The sequence below is a fragment of the Apis dorsata genome, unplaced genomic scaffold (assembly GCF_000469605.1).
Source record: "Apis dorsata unplaced genomic scaffold, Apis dorsata 1.3 scaffold_58, whole genome shotgun sequence".
NCBI classification, from domain to species: Eukaryota; Metazoa; Arthropoda; class Insecta; order Hymenoptera; family Apidae; genus Apis; species Apis dorsata.
This window is the reverse complement of record NW_006263358.1, coordinates 239,025-247,097: the sequence shown is the minus strand read 5'-3', so window position 1 is coordinate 247,097 and position 8,073 is coordinate 239,025.

Here is an 8,073-nt window from a genome sequence, read left to right as displayed (position 1 = left end):
GAGTGGGGGAACCGGAAGGAAAGCAACCCTGATAGCGGCTCGTCGCGCGAAAGGTGATATCAAGGGGGATGGGGGAGGCTTCTTATTCGGCCGCCGAATAGAATTTATGATGCAACACGCCGGACAGAGTCACGGGGACGTGACGTGCAAGTTTTCTTCTGGATGAAGTTTAGTAGCTTGTCACCGAGCTCGATGAAATATCGCGAATTTGAATTTATGGGCTTGCATAGAACGCCTCCGATGCATAGAGTAGAGAGATGGAGAGAGAGAGAGAGAGAGAGAGGAAGGGAGAATGAAGGAGAGAGGTTGTTTCTCCTTATTGAGAGGAGTTTTAAGCAGTCACGTTTTAAATATTGCACGCCTTTATACAACTATTGGGGAGGGGAATAAACGCGGATAAAAAGGTTGGATGTCGCAGTGAATAAAGCGGTGAGACTTGGTTGAAGTGACGGAGTGATTTAAAATATACAAGCGCTCTCCATTTATAAAAACTTTCTCTTCTTCTCTGTTTTCTTCTACGCTTGGTTGATTCGTTGTGTGAAAAAAAAATTTGATAAATTAATTCGAAATCATTTCCAACTCTTTCTCCATTTCCAAATAAAGATTTCGCAGCTCGCGCTTAATCTCCCGATAATTGAATTTTACAACTCGCTCGAGGGAGAATCCATCCAGGTCGAATAAATTCTCGTGCGCGGCATAAGGGGAACAAGCGAGCTGATACGATTCAAGCGTGAAGCATGCGTGGACGTAGCGGCAACAAGCGTTCGTAAATCGGCGAATCCCTCTCTAACGCCGTAATGGATGGCGGCAAATTGATAGTTGCCACTGTACAAATAGCGATATAACCGTTGCTTCCTATACGCAACGACAGTGGTCACGGGTCCAAGTGTCAAGCCTGGCTTCGCCGAGAGTTAAAGGGGTTAAATGGGTGGCTGTTAGAATAGAGGGATGAAGAGATAGAGGCCACAGTCCGAGCGAGGAGCGGTGATGTTCCGCAATATGTACCGAACGCCATACTCTCGCGGCTTGATTGTTGTTTGAGCACTTTGCAACCCCTCACCTGTGTCCATGTATCGCGTGTAATGAAGAGAGGCACCGATCCTCGAATCCTGCGTTCGTACGTGCGTTCGCGTGAAACTTTTCAAAACGCGATCATTTTCAATTCGTCCAATTCGTCACGATCGCACGTTTCGCTATCGAGCGAGCAGATCGGTGAAATTTGTTCTATACCTCGTTCTCGAGATCCTGCGAGAACGGTTTTCCCGCCGAGAGTGCGAAATCGAAACGAGAATCGTTTTCGTTTTTCGTTTTCGAAAAATAAAAAAGGAGGGAGTTTGGATACAAACGAAAAAGAGTTCTTCTTTTTTTCTTTTTTTCACCAGTTGATATCGACGCAATTTAACGGAATAATTTAACGATTCTAATTGTTTCCAGTTGAAAGTACCGGCTATAATTAATCGAAGATCCCGAGTGTCGCTTGACAATATTCGTAGAGTGCCACGACTTTCGACTAATTAGGTTTTAAGTGCTCGAACCGATCTAATTGGTTGCTTTCTCAGTAGCCGCACAAGGGGGTGGAAAAGAAAAAGGAAGGGAGGGAGCAAGTAATCCCAATTATTTGGCCGACTTCGTTAATTTTCCGTCGAGATAACAATTATTAAGAACGGTCCCAAACCACGACCCTTACCCTCGCGATCCGTAAACACTTCTCGAGATTTTTTTCTCCCTCCCTATTCGCGCAAAACTGTGAAACTCCGTCTCTCCGAGTTCCGATAAACCGTGGAAACTTCATTTGCGTGTTACGGTCGACGGATCGGAAACCGCGAAACGAATGGCTCCCTTTACAACCCGTGCCAGGGGAGCTTCGTCCGTCTCATTGCACCCTATTAAATCGCTTCATTTCCAAGCGGAAAATCAAGGAAGATAAAAGAATTCAGCTCCCTGCGGACCGAACGACCTTTCCCCGTTCGATAAGAAGCGGCGAAGGAGGCAGATTACAAATAGCTTTTCGCCGACGAATCTTCGCTTCCAACCCGACCCCCTCCTTCGCTTCGATCCTCCTTCCCCCTCCCACAAATCACCACTTTCAAATCACCAAGGATGTACTACGTCTACACGCCGATTTTAACTTCCTCCCGAAACGGAGGAGGATCTCGAGTATTCGAGCAGACAGGTGGAAGAGGAGGATAATCGTGATCGTGATCATTGCATAACTCTTCTCGAAATCACCGGCGATGGAGTAACGAAGATAGGCGCAGGATAGAGATCTGTTCGCGACAGGATCCGATGCGAAGTAGAGGAGCGACAAACCGAGGAAGGAGAGAGGGCGATATAAGGAAGAGGAACAGGGGCTAGCAACGGATGCGAGCCGAAGGGGTGGCGCTACATTGGCTTTTACGAGCGAAACCCCCATCATCGTAAAGCGCTTGTGCTCCCGCTATTTCGCTTCTCCCTTCCCCCCTTTCTATTCCCTTTCCTTTGGCACCATATATCCTTCCCCTCCCCTCCCCTCGTTCTCGCCTTCCTCGTTCTTTCTCCGTCTCGCGCGTCCGTCTCGCTGACGGACTCTCCCGAGCTGAGTATCCCTTCAAAGTGAATTCCAATACATCGGGATGCGACCAAAATGGTGAAACACGAACACAGTCTACTACCCTATCGTTTCGGGGAGCGAGATTTGAATGTCTTGCTACGAAATTGGCGACGGCTGGGCGTCGGAACGGAAGGCAGAAATTGCCGGCAACCTTCTGCCTGCCTCGCCTACGACCCTTCCATCCCATCCCTCCTCCCTATCCCTTTATACCTTTTATACCAGGCCTTGATTCAGACTCGCTTCGTAAATATCGACGTATTGCTTTTGTCGTTGCTCTGCGTTACGCAGTTGCAGTTACCAAACCCTCTCTTTTCCCTATGCCTCCTTCTTGCCATCCAACCGGTTCCGTATCCCTCTCGATCTTCGCTTTTGTTCGCTCTTTCCCCCGATCGAAGGTTGGCTGCAATCTTCCTCCAGCTTCGAGGAAACCGGTTGGATGGCTCTTTCTCTTTAACGCGGATTACCGGCGAAGTCTCGTTGCCGGGATCCCGTCGGGTGATAAATTCGTTCGGCTCTTCGAGCCACGGGCGCATCCTATCCAACCCTGCCCTCAACGGATACGTGTTCCCTCCCCTTTCGCGTGGAGAGAGGTCTCATGATAAATTCCAAAGATCCCGATAGCATATATACGTTCGTCTTGGTGAAATTGTTGGCCCGTGAAAGGAAGGGGGTTGGAGATGAGGTAGCGGCGTGAACGAACCTCGGTTTTTAGCCACCCTCCCTCGTAGCCGACGTCTTTTCTCGTCTCTTCTCCCTCGATCGAGCGTAAAAAACGAATACTCGATAATGAACGGCGTTGCTTTCTCGCGTAACTTTCTGATTGGACAATAATTTCGTGGCGATGTGCTAAAATCGAGCGCCATCACGCGTGTGAATCATTTTGGCGGACTTTTCGAAGGACTCGAAATTTCTCTTCCTCTTTTCTTTTTTTCTTTCTTCTTTTTTTTTTTTTTTTTTTTTTTTTTTATCATCGACGAGAGAGATTTTCCTCCGTGTCAGAGTGGAAATTCGCTTCACGATTCGGTTGGATGGTGTGTGGAATACCGTACGCGCAATTGACGCGGGATCGTACGTGAAAATAGAGACGTAAAAATGGGGTTGTTCGTCTGAGCAGAGGCATGGCTTGTTCGTCTGTTTGTTCGAACCACGACCCGATTTCCTGCTCGATATTACCATTGGAATATCGTATGAACGCGAGGTAGACTTATTATCGTGTGGATACCATCTATCCACCTATCGATAATAAATATTTTACACCGCGAATCTATAGTCCAGTCTGGATTTGACAGAGGTTTCAGTGATTATTTTCCAAAGAATAATTTTTTTAAGAGTAGTAAAGAGTAAAGAATTTTCACGGTAAGCCGGGATATATAATTCGTTTGAAAAACGAAACCAATTTCCAGGTTTTATCGCGAGAGGATAATTATGCAGAAAACTCATTCCATTAAATATCTAGAAGGAACGGGCTATTAAAATTAACAGGAGATATAAGAGTTAACTCAATTACAAAAGACTGAGAAACATGAAAAAGAGGGTAATAGAAGTTCCAAGACATGGATAATACATCTACCCGGTGCTTCACTCGGAACTTCGAATCTCGTTACGAAACTCTGCTCTTCCTCGAAGAGCAATGACAATTTCTATCGGGGATATTTGTAAGAGACGTAACCATCTCCGTGGTCCAATAAAAAAAAAAAAAAAAAAAAGACACGAATGAAACGAACGAGACATATTATCCGCTAAATTGTATTATTCGAGGCAACGAATAACGTTACGAGGAAGCGAAATAAGATTTAAACCGAGTACCAGTTACTTTGGTATTGACATCGATTCCATCCGTGGACCTAATATCGTTCAGCTTCTGCAACGTTTATTTGACAAGAGCTTTGACGTGCAACCAGATTCCGCATCGGAGTGGCTTTCTAAGAGGATACAAAGAAAATATGTATTGCCATTGAAGCGTGCCTAGCATGTTGATATATTGCGTAAATGTGACAAATATTCTTAGCTCACATCTCAATAACTCCCGTGGATGCCTCACTCGTACAACCATATACCACGAAGAGGACCACGAATGAAATCGAAATTGATGTTAAAAGCCTCGTGTCATCGTTCCTTGACAATCGTTCAAACCTACTCCTCCTATCTCCTCCAATTTTTATTTCGTTTCGTGTCTATCGTCGAGACAATTTCGACGACGATTCTCGAAACTTTTCCAATCATTCTTCCGTCCATTTTGATAATACACTTACACATCGGTCACCGATAAGTTTCATTTCTGATGTATCTAAAAGTACTGTATCTGGATACGAGCGTAACTATTGAAATCTCGACCGATTTATCGTCTAAACTGTCTCGCTTCTCGACTGGAAACGCTAGACTAAAACGCTGCAAAACAGAGGTCAGAATTTCGACGCTCGTAAATCGAAGTACTGCATAAAACGCATTCTTTTATCTTCAGGTTAGGTTATATTTCTGAGAACTTGGATGTGTATTTTTAACACCGTGGACCGTTGTAAACGAACAATTTCTTCGAAATTTATACTATATTTGTTCCATAAAAATATAAAATTCGTTATATTTCTTCCGCAATATTGGAGAACTTCTGGAGGATCGATGAAAATTTCAATGAACTTCTATCTAGCGACACTTCCAAGTCCATCGAAAACCTGATCCTTCGATTAATTGAACAGAAGTTGCGCGAAGAACCAAGATGCGAATCGATAATTTGGCAAAGTGGATCGAGACTACTTGTGCATCTACCTTAAGAATTATCGAGATGGATACATATTCGAAACCGCTATACGCACTCGATATCGATCCAGCTTATCGTTACAAAGCCGATCTTAAAAACAAGGTGGCGTGAAACAACGGAAGAAGGAAGGAAGGAAAGAGAGCGGGTGAATCGATGGAACCGAGTTCAAGCAGAAACGTCAAGTGGGAGCGATCAAAGCGAGTGCCGGTCGATCCTTAGAGCCGGCGACCGCTCTGTTATTATTCCTTTCCTCTCGCGCTGATTTTCCGCTAAGATGATTCGATAAGCCTCCAAGTAATGAAGTTCCAGTGGCAGCTGCCTACGACACCGCTTCCCAGTACCCGTACCTGCGATCGTAATCCGTAGGATGGCCATATTGAAACGGAAACACAGAGGCCGCTGACAGCAGAGATTAGAGAATTACTGCGAGCCAATAACCGTTAAAGAGAACGACCGACAGTGCCAATGTTCCAGCCACCGCAAGCTGCCTTTAAACTGCCCAATATTAAACACCGTATTGCGCGGATAGGGGGATGCAACGAGATTCAACGACGAGCGAAACGAACGTACTTTAAAAACTTTCCGCCAACTATTCCTAAGTATTCTAGATCCGTTCGAAGAAATTGAAGATCGTACACGCTTTCTCTTTCTCTCGTTCCACCCTCCTCTTTCACCACTGCCCGTTGGAGGGACAGGATCAAAAATCGAGCGCGCAATTCTGACGATGCTCGTGAAAAAATGAGCGACACAGACCGACGTTTGCATGTGGGGTGCGCGGCGCGGCTGCAATAATACACGAGTTTTGTTGCAAAACGCCACCACCGCGCCAGCCACGGCGTTTTAAATATTTCAACTCACGCGGCCGGTTTAATTTTTCAAGATTCTCGCAAACCCGCCGCAATTCTATCCAAACGAACCCCTACTTTCCCCCAATATTTCAAACGATTTGAATTTATTTCCGATGATTAAATTGATCGTTTAATAAATAGAAACGTGGGCGATCTATTAAGGCCGATCATTGGCCGAAGGACACCTCTTCGAGTTTGAAGCTTTATCGATTTATTCTTCGACGCGGGTATCACGACGTAAGTTTGATCACTTCGGAACAAGAGCCTTCCAGGCGTTTATGGATCGAACCGTTGATCGTCCGTGGCGATTAATTAAGGGGAACAAAAGGGTATCGAGTTGTGATGGAAGTTGATTGTCGACAAAGGTGTTACGCCAAGTATTTAGCGAGTAAACTGGTCGGTAATCGAAGCGGATTAAGCGCGAGTTAACGCGAGTTCTTCTTTAGGAGGGACCTCCCTTTCAGCTTTGATACAGAGGGGGCGAGACCGGTGTTGAAAGGATATGGAAGTTGAAGAGGATTAAATAGGTCACTTGGTTATCGCATGATAATTAGCGAGCCGAGTGGCTCGCTGTTTCGCCACGTGAGAATTTTACCGGCCTCTCGCTCGTCGATCGATTCCTAGCTATATAATTCTTTAACGAGCTTAACTTTGCCCTCGATTCCACCGGCCAGCCTCAATCCTTCTGCTCACAAAATATTCGAATAACGCGAAATCAGTTACCGATTTTTGGGGAAGGGGACGTGGATGTATCGTCGATATTTGATGTCGCCATTTGATGTCGACTGTACGGCTAATGACCTATCAATCCTTTCTACAGCATCATGTTGTAAGATTATTTCGGCAAGAGACGAGCGATATTTTTTAGAAATACTTTTACAGTTTAAAAGTGTAAATTACGACATAATAACTATCGTTAAAATGAAATTAGATAAACGAAAAAAATAGGAAATTGAAGAGATAGAAACGATGTAATATCCACGATTAAACTATTTGGAACGAGATGGTGGCTCGTTGGAAATTGATATTCCACAAGAGAAAATCAAAGGTAGCGGTTATCGACCAAGGGGCGATAATTTAAAGTAATTGTCTATATATCAAGTTCTATCGAATACTTGCTCCGGGATAATGAATAATTACGCCTGGCCCCTTGAGCATTACCCTACGTTCCACCATTTATGCATTAATGCGCGATAATAGTTACTAATGGCCGGGAGCTATGACGAATCCGCGTTATATCTCTTAAATGTCACAAACGTCTCGCGATCGCTCGTGCAATTACAGTCTCAACGGAAGCGAGGGGGAAAAAATAAAATCGATACATACGCGGTGATTATTTAAATGCGCTGGCCGTAAAAAAGTTTTAATTAAACTCACCTATACCCGTGGAAATCCTAATTACGAGAGAGCCACTTCAACTGCAACATCCTCCCGCGACAGTTTCGTCCGATACGCGGGGGAGGAGGGGTTGTTTTTTCTTCCTTCATCGTCGCACGCATTGATCCTTCCTCCGCGTCTTTCAAGTCCAATTGAATGAACACTAATTACGGCACACTCTGGTCCACGTCAATGCGACAAAATTTCGCGAAACTATCTCGAAACGTTGGTGCGGCTTCCTGCTTCCTAAAAGAAAAAAAAGAAAAAAAAGGGATGAATTCAAAGGAAGACCGTTTCGCGCGAAGTTGTGTATCGTTCTCGGATAAAAAAAAAGAGAGAAAAAAAAAGATATATATCGCGAGAAAGGCGGTTGCGAAACGATGAATAAAAAAAGAGAGAAGAACGTTAAAGAAGAACTTTTTCTGGATATAAAATTACCGGAGAAGGTACTTTTGAAACAGTCGTCGATGCATTTACGAGCAAACGCAAGAAAATTCAATTTT